General features: G+C 38.8%; 1 pseudogene; it reads left to right on the top strand.

Moving 5' to 3' along the window:
- The first annotated feature begins 14,688 nt into the window (after positions 1-14,688).
- LOC123840141 (U2 spliceosomal RNA) lies at positions 14,689-14,855 on the top strand (annotated as a pseudogene).
- The last annotated feature ends 402 nt before the right edge of the window (positions 14,856-15,257 follow it).

Below are 15,257 nucleotides of genomic sequence, written 5' to 3'. Positions count from 1 at the left end.
TATATAATTATATGTTTCCAAAGATTGTTTTGTATTCTAAATTATGAGCCTATCTTATTAGAGTGAATTTTTATTCTTTTTATACAACGTTCAAAGCAAAGCCGAATGGCAGTTGGGTAACAGTCTCAAATTCTCCTTCATTGTGAATGTTGCTTCCAATGCCCAAAGCTCCTGGTGGCACACTTGCAGACTTGATAGAAATATAGAAGTCCTTTACAGCAGCTTACCAGGAAACCTGCGAAGGCTAATATTACATTGACTATTCTTACAGATGAATAAAGGTTTTCTTCTGGAGAAGACAAAAAGTTGCTATAAATATGAATTCTAATAGTTATGGAGATAGGAGAATGGAAGGCATCTCTCTCTCTCCTTTTAAAATCATTTTCCATCAGTCAGTAAAGATTAAACAATCTTTCAGTTCAAAAAAATTTGTAAAAATGGCTCTTGTCTGAATAGAGCTACAATTCAAGATATTTATATTTCATTTTCCTCCTCTAGTTAGAGATTTGCTGACCAACCTAAATCCAAGAAGTTCTGTTCTTGGAGTTCTGCTTTAGGAGAATGGTTTACACAATATTAAAAAGTGGGAAGAGACAGCAAAAATGATCTACTCCAGTAGTTTTCATTACATTTCAAGGTTGGGAACCTTCTGTGTTCTTTTTTATTTCCCCAAACCCCAACAGCTGATGTGATATGAGAACGGGGTTCAAAGGATGTGTAGTAGGAACAAATGAAACATGACTGCTATGACCAACAGATCCTGAACTCTCCCATGAAATTCAGTTTATTAAGTCTTTTAAATGTATCTTATACTTTATGGATGTGTGTCTCTTCCAAACTCAGCATGCAGAGTGACTGCCTCATTTGGTTCTCTTGGACATCCTCCAACCTCTCTGACACCTCTGTGCACCAATGCACTCTCTCTTGACCCTACCCCTTGCCTGAGCCCCTGTAACAGCTAGTTTTCTGAGCCATCAGCCTCACTGGGGTGCAACCTGACAGTGCCACACACTCTGAGCCTAAGCCCAAGCCCCACGCCCCTCCCTTCCTGCCCACCACTGCCTGGGAGCCATTGAATAAAGATTTCTTGTGGTGGTGCCGTCAACCCCATATAAGTCAACTTGACTGGCCAAGAAGTGCCTGGATTAAACATTATTTCTAGGTGTGTCTGTGAGGGTGTTTCTGGATGAGATGAGCACTTGAATCCATGGACTCAGTAAAGTAGAGAGGGGCATCATCCAATCCCTTGAGGACTGCACAGAACAAAAGTCAGAGGAAGGAGGGATTCACCCTTTTTTTTCGTGCCTCCATGTTGAGCTGGGTCATCTCATATTGTCTCTTTCCCTCAGACTTGGAATTACATTATCAGACCCCTGGTTGTCAGGCCTTCAAATATATACCGAATTATACCACTAGCTTTCCTGGGTCTCCAGCTTGTAGACAGCAGACTGTGGGACATCTCAACCTCCTTAATGATATGAGCCAATCCCTCATGTTCAATCTCCTTTTATAACCTATTGGTTCTGTTTTTCTGGAGAACGCTGATAGCACATTTCCCTTTTTAGACGATTTTGAAACACATTTCATAGAGCTCTCCAAAAGGTCCTGACAAGAGTGACTATGTCACCCGTAGCAACGGCCCACTCAGCCGCCGATATTAGTTTTCCTCCTTCCCTCTTCCATTTTCCCCAGCCCAGAGCTCCCTTTGCCTAGATTCACTTCCCAAATCATCTACCCACAACCAAGGCTCTGACTTGGACTCCATTTTGAGGAGGACCCCATCTAAGACACGTAGAACCTCATCATGATCATACCATGGTTACCTGTGAACAACAGCTCACCATAAACTAGTTACTTTACTCAAAGAGCTGACAGACCTAAATAAGAAAATTAACCCTGAGTGATACAGTGAGGACGTAAGTAGGATTCAAACCCGGGTCTGCTGGAGACTCAACACTGCCTTCCATGCAATACTTTCAGAACAATGCTCTGCAGATAATTAGAAGGTGGCAGCAACTATACATTACATTTCAAAGTGCTTCGAAGTTGTCCAGGTATTTCCTAATACAGACAATGAAAACTACTGAGGGCTTTCTCTGTTCCAAGTTCCGTGCGCATTTGTGATCTCATTTCATCTTTACAACAAACACGTGAAATAAGCCAGACCCCATTTCCTCATTTTTGGGTTACAACACCTGCCAAGTAAATAGACAGTCAGTTATTGTTTACTGAATTAAATTGAACTGAAATAGTTTGGAAATTATAGGTCTGTTCCATCTTTCCACTTTCTTTCAGAAAAATGTCGTGGACCGCATGCTCACAAATTTCCTAAAAACTTCCACTTTGTTCTTTGACAATATATTCTGGTGCCTCCAGAACAAAGAGAAACATATTTTCAAAGCACAGGCCGGTAGTATCTTCAAAGGAGGAATAAAAATGTTGGATTCACTCAAGGAGATTAGTATTGTGGAATTATGGAGTCATGGTGAACCTCAGGAGGTTATCTAGTTTATAACCTTGCCTCCAGGCAGAACTACAACAAAGATATCATGAACACATTTCTGTCTGTGTCTACAGGTCAAATCTTATCATAACCCAGGATAATCCCAATCTCCAAATGATTAAAAAAGATCCCTCTGATCCAACAATTGGCCAGTTTATTTCAAACAGTGTTTGATAAGGCAAAATTCTAACAAGAAACATTTTAGTGGGCCAGAAAATGAAAACTTAAATGGGAAGAGAATTTCAAAAAGCTACATAAAGACCAAAGATTCTGGGAGCTTGGATTTGCATCTACATGTTCATTTTATTTTTTTGAAATTGCAAACCCTGGACTCTAAGAGAAATTAAAGAGCAAAGAAATCCTGTAACTATAAAACTTCATTACACCAGTAAAATAAATACCTATTTCTTATAAGTCAGGAGTAAACGATTATCATTACATGTACTCCTTTATTAGATTAATAAACATGGTCTTGTTCAAGAGCCCCTGGGCAAATGTACAATAAAAATGTGAACAAGAAGAGGAAAAGAAGGATAATATCTTTGAGCACCTTCTAACCCAGCAAGTGAGTTTTTATGTACACTTTTTCCATTAAAAAATGCAAAGATCGGGGCGCCTGGGTGGCTCAGATGGTTAAGTGTCTGCCTTCGGCTGGGGTCATGATCCCGGGGTCCTGGGATCGAGCCCCACATCCGGCTCCTGCCTTGGCGGGGAGCCTGCTTCTCCCTCTCCTTCTGCTTCTCTCCCTACTCATGCTCTCCCTCTATATATCTCTCTCAAATGAATAAATAATCTTTAAAAAAATGCAAAGATTATTTATGAAAATAGGATGATAATGACCGGGCCTGAAGTGCATGCATCAGAATTCCATCATACGCTAGCTCATTATTAGATGCTTTCTGCATACAGCACGGGTCAAGATACCTCCTCTGAGACATCTCAACTGCATCCAGCAAAGCACAGCATCAGGTTTTCTCACAGTGTCAGACTTATGAAAAGACAGAGTCAAATCTCTTCATTCACTACAAATGAAGGAAGATAACGAACTAACTTAATTAGCTAATTTATTAATTAAAGATACCCTAAAACTACTGCTATGTTGTCCGTTCAGGATGAAGACGCTGATTTTGTGGAGAGTCATCTAAACGGTAATAGTAGAAATGGCTTTTCCATGATGAACTGGCATAAAAATAGAACATTAGTTTTCCCATTCCCCCTCACACCTGGGTCCCATGAGCACTTACAGTGTTGCCTCTCTGTTATTCAGAACACGGCACTGGTGTATCCAATATCATCTATTTCATGTGTCCTTAACCTCTGCCCTATTTGTGGCCATCCCTGCTTGAGCCACATACCAAATTAAGGACCAGTACCAGCTCCAGGAGTATCCTGGCTATTGGAAAACTCTAGCACATGTGTCCTCTGGAAAACTAACCAAAGTTGTTGTTGCTGGTGTGATTGTTGTTTTAATTTTAATAATTTTATTTGGATATCTTCCTTAAAAATGTGTTTCTGCCTTAATACAAGGTGTAATGCAGCTTAGTAAAATAGTGTAGCATTAGCATTATAGTACAGTATTACTATTACAGTATAGTATTAGTATTATAGTATAGTATAATGTAGTATAGTATTAGCATAGTATAGCATATTAGCATAGTCTGGAAGAATATACCGAATATATGTTTTTGTATCAGTGAGGTAAATAATGTTAGCTGTTATGACAAATCTCAGCAGACAAATCCTGGAAGCTCAATATAAAAGCTGTTTATTTTTCCCTAGTATCCCATCTAATTCATGACTACAGCAGGTAGGTTCCCAAACTCCATGCATGCTGTGCCATGCTGTTGTCGGCTCCAGTCAGTGGAAAGGGAAAGAGAAGGTAGAGGGGGTATAACAGCTTCTTATAAGTCTTGAATAGGAGGGGTGCCTGGGTGGCTCATTGGTTAAGCATCCAACTCTTGATTTCAGTTTAGGTCATAATCTCAGGGTTGTGGGATCGAGCCCTGCATCAGGCTCCATGCTCAGCATGGAGTCTGCTTGAGATTCTTTCTCCCTCTCCCTCTAATCCCACTTGGTTTTTCTCTCCAAATAAATAAATAAAATCTTAAAAAATAATCTTGAATAGGAGAGCCACTCATCACTGGGAATCAGGATATGACTGGTATAGCCAGAGGCCATATCTAGATGCCAGGAGGGTTGGAAATTCAGTCCCTGGTTGCACAGCCATTTCCAGCTAAAATTCTATCGTGTGGATGACACAAATGGACTGCACTAGGCAATTAGCCATCTCTCCCACACTGTTGTAGAGCACACCCATAAAAGGCATTCCCTCTTAACTTGTTCTTTGGCTGGGTTTCAGATAGGTGAAATTTGCTACATGGCTGATGTACAAGATATTTAATGAAAAGGTAATCTCTCTCCTTATTACGCTTGCTTTACTCACAGCCACATTCATGTCTCAAGTTCTTGCCCACTTGGGTAAAATTTTTAACTGATATCTTAGTGGCTACTCTTCTTTCTGCTTCTAGATCCCTAGCTATATAATACCAAATGCTTAATACTGAAATTTGCAAAGAAAGCTGGTCTTTCTTTTGAGCTGAGCTTAAATGTGGGTTCACGTATAGACCCACCCTGTCTCTAATAAACTCTGTGTCTTTTTTTTTCTTCTGAATCTATCATAGATTCCAAGGTTGAGACAACGTTCTTTGCCAACAGACTCCATCCATCATGGAAAACAAATCTGGTAAGCTTTTTAATTTATTTATTTAACAAATATTTATTGAGCACCTACTATGCATAAGATACTGTGCTAGACTGGGGGCCTGCTAGGCTATATAAAATGCAGTCCTTACTCCCAAAGCATTTATCAGTAACATAAAGAATAAATACAGTCCTTTCTAAATTTTTTCTCCTTTCTCTTTTCCCTCAAAGAAAAAAAAAAGAAAAAAAAGAAAAAAAAAACAGAACAAAAAACCCTCCCAAATACTTATTTAGAGATCAAGTCCAGTAGAGGGCAGCACAAACACACACACACCTCCACTAGTACCCCTGCACCCCCAATAGATCTAGCTAAGTAGAACAAAGTGGAAGTTCCTTACATAGTACCAAGTGCATGGCAGGTATGCGACTGAGTCTCAGAAAAAAAATAGACATAGAGTAGTAAGGAAGAAAGTATTTACAAACAAGGAGACGTGCATTAAATAAAATTAGTATTCTAAAAGATAACAAAGAACAACCTAATTTATTCTTCATGTCTTAGTAATTGTTGCAAAAACACAGTATACATAGAATGCAGTAAAAATCCACTTATAGTGAAAATGCTCTATAATTCAGCTCTATTATCATATTACTGTTTGATTTGTTTTCTCTGAACTCTGATACAGCTATGAAAATGAGAAAATCAAGTGTAACATTTTTTTCATCAGTGAAAATAGAGATAGATGGAACTTAATTATTAAAACTGTCATGTACCTTAGTCACCCACATGCTTAGATAAATTGTCCAGTTCTCCAGCACATTTTAACCATAAAAGAGAGCAAGAGATAAGCACTAACTCATTAACACTGTATGAAATTGTTCAGTTTATTAATAAAAGACTCACTGTAAGAGAGCCTTGTGAGTACATAAGGGAGATTTACAACTGACATTTGCAGAAAAAAATGTGTATGTTTGCTGTTAATAAATTGAGAGCAAAAGTTTTTCTCCTTGTAATAAGCCTATATACATAGGTTGTGTATTGTGTTGTAATTATGGTCTTCAAACCAGAGAATTGCTAAATTAGCACATCTAATGAAATCACTACGTTCTGGGGCTCAAAGAACCTTTGTGAGGTCTGCAAGGAAAAGTACTTAGCATGGCATGGCTGCCCTTTGTAGCCACAGAGTGCTGACTCAATTCCTCTAAGTAAATGCCCAATGATTGAGCATCTATTACCGAAAAAGTAAGTATGATATAATATTAACAAGTTTACTCAATCCCACTTTAATTAAAGGGAAAAAAATCCCTTTCATTTGGGAGTAGCAAAGTTTTGTTGGCACCATTATTGGTAGAAATGGCTTCTCCCTCCTTTTTCCTAGGTGAGTGCAACTGAGAGGAACACATAAACATTAGACAAAAATGGCAAAAAAAAAAAATAAACAATAGACAAAAAAAATAAGACATTTCAGGAACTCTGGGTCACATAATATATTTTATCCTTCTTTCCACTAAGGTTGTAGCCCTTCAGATTTTCACCCTGACATTTGGGTTTTTTAATACTGTATTGGGTGTCAGGGTAAACATTTGTCATGCTTTCAGATCAATTTAGAAAAAAAAAAATCAATACTTTAAAAGAGTATGTGTCAAAATGCCCCTACCCCTTTCCCACTTTGAACTTTCTCAAGCTCTAAAAAGTTTCCTTCAATTTCTTATCTTCTGAAATCTAAGTGCTTCTCCCCCCTGCCCCCCAGGCTTGCATTTCATCAATTCTTGAAAATGAAAACAAAACAAAACAAAAAAACAAAACACCACCACAACAAAAAACACTGCTCGTGCTAACTTGGTTGGTAAAAGAAAGAAGAGAAGTTCCAACAGCTTGGTTAATGACAATTTCCTGAGGGGTAATTCTGGCAAATACACGCATTTCGGAATTAGGTGTCCTCTGAAAGGTAGCAGCACAGGGAGGCCTGAGCTGGGCCAGGAGGACACATCAGAAACTATACACTCACTTGTATGCTAGAAGGGAGAAAATAACTAGGAAGTGCTGCACCAGTTGCACTTTTCTTCAACAGGCATGCTTTAAACAAACAATAGAAACTGCTGCGTTTGATTTTATGAAAGTCCTATAAAGAGTGCATTTCCCCCAAAAATGATTCAAGAAAAGGGTGGATTACTCACTAGCTCCCGAGTTTGCAACGTTCTCACTTGTGTTGGAAGTTTGGGGAAGTTAAGTTTATTCCCCTTGCTAAGGATCTTCATATTAAGGATTCTCAAGCTTTCTACTTTCTCACTGGAAACACAGATGGACTCTGTAGAGTTGCCTACCCTCGCCCTGCTTCCAGATAGTGACAGCAAATGTTTGAGTAGCACTTTACAGCATACAAACGACTTTCTTGTATGAATGCTTGTGTGAGGCACAGAAGAACTGTGACATAGGCAGTGTTATCTCTGTCAAACAGCGAATTGTAAAACCTACCAGAAACAGACAACCTTCACTCTGCCCATCATGAAGCATGTCATCATATGCCACCTCCTGCTTCTACTGGCTGCTTTGTCTGTATGTTTTTTCTCTCCAATTGACTTGTAAAATCTTCCAAAGATTATATCATACACTTTTGTCTCACCCTCTGCTCTAGCACAACGCTGAATAAAAATAAATGTTCTATAAACGAGAGAATGAGAAAAAAATGAAAGAATGGATGAACAAAGAACGACTCATCAGGGAAGAAGCCATTACAATTTATCCTGAGAACCATAACGCCAGAACTTTTGAGTATAAAGAAATGTGGCTCCATGTCTAGGCTGAATCCCTGCCCATTCAATTTGGGGCCTTAATGGCTTTGAAGTACGGATGGAGCACAACTGATACCTTTTTTCTCTGTTGGGCTTCTCTCCTGAACTTCAAGATACCTATTTGGCCACTTTCCCCACTCTCCATAAAATGTCCTCCTTGCCTGAGTTGGAAGATCTGTCCTTCTTCTGAATTTCTATAGTATTTGTAGTCAAACCATCACTCAGCCATTCCCTAGATTTTTTTTTTTTAATTTTTTGACAATCTTGTTTCTCAATTTTAGACTGTCTTCTATTCCTTTTGGATCTTTCAGGATATTTAACATAGTAGCAGAGTCATGTCATGGACACTTATAAATATTTTTATTTAGACAATGGTTTTAGTCATTCATGCATTCAACAAAGATTGTCAAATACCTACTCTGTACCAGGGACTGTTCTGAGCATAGAGATACATCAGTAAACAAAACAAAGTCATTGCCTTCATGAAGCTTATATTCTAGTAGTAGGACACATATATAAACAAACAAGCAAATAACTAGTACAGCAAATGGTGAGAAATGCTATGGGGGAAATTAAGCAGAGAGGTATATATCTTTATATAATATAAGAGTGCTCTAGAGCAGTGGAGTTGGAAGTAAGGACTATTTGAAGCAGATTTAGACAGGGAAGTCCTCACTGACAAGGTAATATTTGTGTAGGGATCTGAATGAAGCAGGTATAGGAAACAGATATCTGAGAGAAGAGTATTCTAGGTTGAGGAAGCAAGTACAAAGGCCCTGAGGCTGTGTCAGGCTTAACACATTTAAGACCATTAAGTCTTACAAAATGGCTGGAGTATAGTGAGTCAGAGTATAGAAGATGAGGTCAAAATGTTGTGAGGACCAGACTGTAGGCCACTGTAAGGACTTCAGCTTTTATTCTGAGTAAGCTGGGAAGCCATTAATGAGCCTTGTGAAGGAGACTGATATAATCTGATTTAGATTTCATATAATCATTAGGATGAAGATTAGGATGTAGGGAAGCAAAAAAGAAAAAAAAAATGTGAGGAAGCAATAATGGAAGTAGAGAGATCAGTTAGAAAACTACTATAGTTGTCTAGGTAATAACAGTGGAGGTGGTGAGAAATGTCTGGATTCTGGATATATTTAGAGCCAAGAGGGTTTACTTATAAACCAGATGTGGAATGGGAGGGCAGGAAAGGAGTCAAGGAAGATGCTGAGGTTTTGGTCTGGGTGACTAGCAGAATAGGATTGCCTTTAGCTGACCTGGAGAATACTGTGGAAGGAATAGGATCAAGGAAAAAAAACCCACCAGCGAGCTTTTGTTCATGTTTCATTTTAGGTGCCGACTAAACATAAAGGTTGTTAAGCATCTAACTGTGTTTCTGTAGAGAGCCTTGGAGTATAAATATAAATATGAGAGTCAACAGTCTATAATGTTATTTTAAGCCATTAAGACTAGATGAGATCATTTAGGGAGTTAGTGTAGCTAAATAGCAGACGTGAAAAGACTGAGCCCTGCAGCCATATTTATTTAGACGTCAGGCAGATGAGAAACAAGCGAGGAAGAAGAAGAAGAAGGACAAGGAGGTAGGAGAACTAAAAAAGACCAGTGAAAGTTTTATCAGAAAAAGTGCTTCAAGTTAGAAGTTATCAGCTAGGTCAAATCCTGCTGATAGATGGATCAAGATGAGGACTTAAGATTGGATCAAACAACATGGAGGTCATTGGTGGACCCGACAAAAGTGTATTTGCTGGAGTGGTGCCAAAGGAAGCCTGGTCATGACGGGTTCAAGAGATAATGGGAGGAATGGGATTGAAGTGAAGGAGGGGAAAAGTTGCTGGATATAGACTATAATTTTTGATGAATCTTTCCACAGAGAAAACCCCAATAGAATGGTGCTATGTGTGTGTGTACTATGCAGTCAAGGAGGACTTCTTAAAATATGGGAAATATTAGCACATATGTTACTGGCTGATGGGAAAAAGCCAGTAGAGCAGGAAAAATTGATGGCCCAGAATAAAATGTACATATTTTACAAATACCCACTGGATAGGGAATGTGCAGTATTTAGCCCTTTGTGTAAAAAGGGCAGGGGACCTAGCATTTAAAAATTACTCCTCAGTCATTTAGTCTCATTTTGGTACCTGGGTTTTGTTATTGGTTTCCATTTGTTTGGTACACTTGATGGAATTAGGACATTCCTTTTCATCACTTTTGCTCCCTTTTGTGCTTTTATTTTGTCTCGTGCTATCTCAAAACGTTGCTTTTCATAAGAAGGAGAATCAACAGGGTAAAACACAGGCGCCAGGTCTATAAGCCTGTTGTTCGAGCTGCCTCTTAAACTACTGAGTTTCTCACCAGACTGGTGTCAGTTTGAACAAACTTTGCTCTGGGTCGCCAATAAAACTTTTCTGCGTCCTGAGAGCCAGGCTTTGAGAGAGAGAGTGTTCTTCCTGGTTTTATGCCTGCTGGGGGTGTGGATTGTTGGGTCTGCATTTGGAGGAGGACAAATATTAGGGTGGGTGCCCAAGACATGAGTGGCACAAGCACTGCTCTTCTACTAACCGTTGCCACGCCTCTTGGGGGTGTCTAAGTCTCAATGTTCTCCTCCAGGAAAACCTCTCATTTGTAATCTGAATTCTTACGTCTATTTTTCTGGATGGCATAACTTCTCCAAGGATGGTTTGGGCCTTCAGTGGCCACTCTAGGAAACACTTCAGAGGGACAAAACTGTTTGGAAAAACATTTTAGGAAAGAAACATTACTCAGTCTTAATTGGCAGCATTTTTTGATTGGTAGGCAGAGGCCTCCAAATGAATTCTGATCAAAAGTTGCTTTGCTAAAAGATCTTTGGCCAAGCTAGTGAGCAATTTGACAAACTTAAGCAGCAATGAACTAGACTCATTTCCCTAGTAAATCCTCCCCCTCCTTGTCCACCCTCTTGTCCTCTATTCTCGCTCTCACACCTCGGTCAACTCCTCTCTCCTTCCCCTTGTCCATACCCCCTACTTTTTCCCAGTGATTCTCCTAAGACTCCACAATGCTCATTGCCTCTGAAGATCCATCTTCCTATGAGCTAGGTATGTGGGCAACTACAGAACTTAAACTTTGTACCCATGCCAAACTAAGAGTTATAATTAAGGATTTCTCTACACTCAGAGACGTCCAGAAACTATTCACAGGAGAACCTGGAATTTTGGGGGGTGAATAGGACCCAGGGTTACCTGATCTATATTAAATTATACACATATTGGACAGAACTTCAGAGGCTAATTCTTGAATGGCAAAAGCTTATTGAACTGACTCAGAAAGGGACCTACCGAATCTCTCTTTCCATAAACCTAAGGATCAAAACAAAACAAAACAAAACAAAACCAAAAAAGGTCAGAACGTAAGCCAAAGTTTCCTAAAACTCACACCTAAACCTTTCCAATAAAATTTGGTTGGACCGTAATTCAATCATGTAAACAGATAAAAGATGAAATAGGATATTTTCAAGATACACCAGGAAATACCATCAAACAATATTCAGAAGCTAAAGTAGGTTTTGAAGTAACAACAGCTCTTCTATTTCATTTTATCTTTGAGGTTAAATCTGACGTTAGAGACCTAATTAAAGAACAGAAATTAGAATGTGAAATAGCCCCTTTTCCTGACAAAACATTTTGAAAGAGCTTAAGAACAAAAACCAGACAAGACGCAAAATAAGTTTATGGCCCTGCACACCAGACAGCTAGATGACCCACTTTCCAACTGATCACCAATTGATAAGGATAATTATAGATATTGGAAACAGAAGGGACTCTGGAAAAAAGATTGTCCAGTGTTGCAAAATAGAAACCAAGATGAAAATAAAAACCAGAAAATTCACATCAGTGAGCATGGTCCAGGAAACGAAAAGTATCCAGTATCTTTCCCCATCTTTAAACACTGAAGGTAAATTAATTATAAACACAGATGGTCAACTTCATCAATTCCTGGTAGATAGTAAGGTTACTCTTTCTACATGAAACTCTGCCACATTTTCCCAGCTTCTTCTTTGGAATAATCATATCACACTGGTGTTAGGTATTTCAAATAACCCAGAGATTTCTCTAAGTCCAATGACTTAACTGTAACACTTGGACCCTTAACTGAAAAACATCCCTTCTGCCTTCTGATATCACCCCCGCAACTTAACAAGGATAGTCAATGGCTTAACTGTAGAGATCTCTGCTTTGTTCAGTATACTTCCAGACTAGGACAGTAACTGTCTGTTTGCCTTCACCTGCGGAGGACAACAATATACCTGGACAGGCATGCACAGGGGCACACTGAAGCTCTCTCTTATCTCCCAGTTCCTCAGTCAGACTTAAATTATCTAAAATCCCTTTGTGATTCAGTACTAATATAATATGTAGATGGCCTTTGTTAATCCTTGTTCAGTAAACAAGGAATCCTGAAATGAGGATTCCATTTTCTTGCTCACAGCCTTAGCAAGAAAGGGACATAAAATTTTTGTCAAAACACACTCCATTATTTAGGGCATGATCTATCCCAGGAGGGAAAAACACTCTCTCATGATATATTTTAAAGTATTTTAACTTATCCTAGATATCTTACAAAATGACAACTGAGAGTATTTCCAGGTTTAATAGGATATTGCAGATAATGAGTCCTGAATTTTTCTGAGACTATGACACTTCCATATGAATTGACAATGTCCTGAGTAAGAGACCCTCTCTCCTCTGGAAGCCCAAACATGAACAGGGCTTCTATAAATAACTTGGAGAAGACTCTTCCACAGCTTCCTTCCCTGAACATCCCTAACTATAAAAGATCCTTTTATTTGTACATGAGTGATCTAGATAAGCCCTTGGGATTTTAATTCAACTTCATGGGAACCATCAAAAACCCATCACCTGCCATATCCTCATCCTTGACCCTGGTGCAAAGGTTTATCACCCTTGTCTTAGGGCAATGGAACCTCATGGGGTCTCGTGCAGCACAGACATATTATTACTGTGAGAACATACAACACTTTTCAGCCAGCCAATTAATCTCTTATGACATTGCTATTCTCTCCTTCACATTACTATTCACTGCAGCCCCACCCTGAATTCTGCCATTCACTTGCCCCCACCAGAAGGGGAAGCTCGTGATTGCCTGACTTCAGTTAGAGAATTTTTCTGTACTTCACTCAGATCAGTTACACACTCCCATTGAGAATCCTGACCTAATATTATTTGTTGATGGAAAACTGAAGCCAGATATTATGAAGCAGGATATGGCATCACTAATTTAAGCTTTAGAATATAATCCCCCTACATGAGGTAAAATCAGCTCAGATGGCCAAAACCTCCAGAGTAAACAAATATACAATAGCAGGTATGCTCTTGGAATAATGTGTCATTTTGGGACACTTTGGAAACAAAGAGTATTTCTTCCGCTGGAACCTCCATCCAAAATGGACAAATTAAGCAACTAATAGATACACTCTACTTTTACAGAGGTGGTTATCACTATGGTTGTAGACCATGCAAAAAGAGATCATATGGAAGCTAAAGAAAATGCTCTCAAAATCATTATGCCAAACAAGTAGCCTTAACCAAAGTTGTGAGAGTCTATGCAAATCCTCAAAGGATAAATCTCTGAAATGACTCAAAGAATTCATAAAATATTAATATTTAACCCCTAACTTCAAAAAGAAAGAATGGAAAAAATCTGGTTTCACCTTTCACTCCATCTCCAGTGCTCTCAAGAAAACCACTTGATGGCATCAGATGCTTTTAAATGGATGGATATTTGCTGAATTTCTCCATTAAACTATTCAGCCTGGTGTAGACAAATTGGTTACCGTCTTAAATCAGGATTGGTGAGAAAACTTTAAAAAGAGAGTTGAAGTTATTTTCAGGACATGTGTGAACTGTCAACAACATAATCCTGGAAAAACTATAAAGGTGGGACATAACCAGGAACCAAGGGGTCTAGGGGTCTTTTGAACACCTTCAGATGGTTTTTAATCAAACTCTACTCTCCATGAGATTTGAATGTATTTCAGTTATTGTAGATCTACTCTCAGGATGGGCTGAAGCATTTCCTTGCCAAAAAGCTACAGCCCTTACAGATGCTTAAAAAAGCTTTTTGATTTTGCGTTTCCAACCCAGAGCAGACCAACTTTTATGCCAAGTGACTAAGGAACACATTTTATGGGAACCATTATCGACGAACTCTGTAAGGCTTTACCGCTTATTTAAAAACTACACTGCGCTTACCATGACAATCTTCTGGAAAAGGTGAAAGAATCACTATAATATTTAAATTAAAATCATCAAAACTTTCAGAAACCCTTAAACTCCTCTGGTCAAAGGTAATCCACAAGCCCTTAAAGCCATACAGTCCATTCTTTTGAGGACACATCAGTTATCATCCTGTAAAGTGGTAACTGGAAGGCACAGGCATTTTAGGATTTCACCTCTGATACTAGGCTTGCCCTACTACATGCAATCATGGTAAAATACTGTAAGGGACCCATATATTATACCCAGTCCTATCACCAACAGTTTAAGGCTAGCTTTCCACATCTTCTTAAACCCATTTTCATGATCTTGGGCCAGACGTTTTTATCTATTGGAAAAGACATCAGAGAAAAACTGCTCTTTAATCTCATTGGAAAGAACCTTATGAAGTTCTGTTAATAATAAATACGCAGCATCGCTTCTCGGTCTTTTGGCTAAGATCAAGTGTAATAATAAAATACAGCAGTGAAAATACAGCAGTGAAACTCCAGGTAATCCATCATTGGGCTCATATTTCACAGCTAAAGAAGCAATTTTAAATTTGAAGGCTACTCCAATACAGCTTTTCAAATTGATTCTCAGAGATCCACCAGAAGCAGCCAGTCTTTGGTAGTATGCAACTGACCCAAGATCTTCAAAACAAGCTAATAACCTCAGATAGTAGATAACTTTCACCCAGTACACAGACTTGGTGTTTGCTTATAATAATTTTTCTTCTCATTTTCTATAAACATCTAGTTGTTATTCCTATAATGACCTTTTCCTCTTTTCTTCCCTTATTGTAACTGTTAGAGCAGAACATACTCATTTTAAAGCCATTCTTACATTATCCCAAATAGTAGCCTCTGCTTTCAATCTTACTGTCTGCTGGATATGTCATCAATTGCCAGACCCCCATGGTTAAAACTTCTGGCAAATTCCAGTCTCATCAAATGAGACCATAGGGAATAATATCTGTTGGCATTTACACTTTACCTACATGG

The sequence above is a fragment of the Mirounga angustirostris genome, unplaced genomic scaffold (genome assembly GCF_029215605.1).
Source record: "Mirounga angustirostris isolate CCGP_5_RB_7025 unplaced genomic scaffold, mMirAng1.0.hap1 SCAF_3, whole genome shotgun sequence".
In the NCBI taxonomy this organism is placed as follows: domain Eukaryota; kingdom Metazoa; phylum Chordata; class Mammalia; order Carnivora; family Phocidae; genus Mirounga; species Mirounga angustirostris.
The sequence above is the reverse complement of the archived record's forward strand: the minus strand, read 5'-3'. Positions and strand labels throughout refer to the sequence as shown.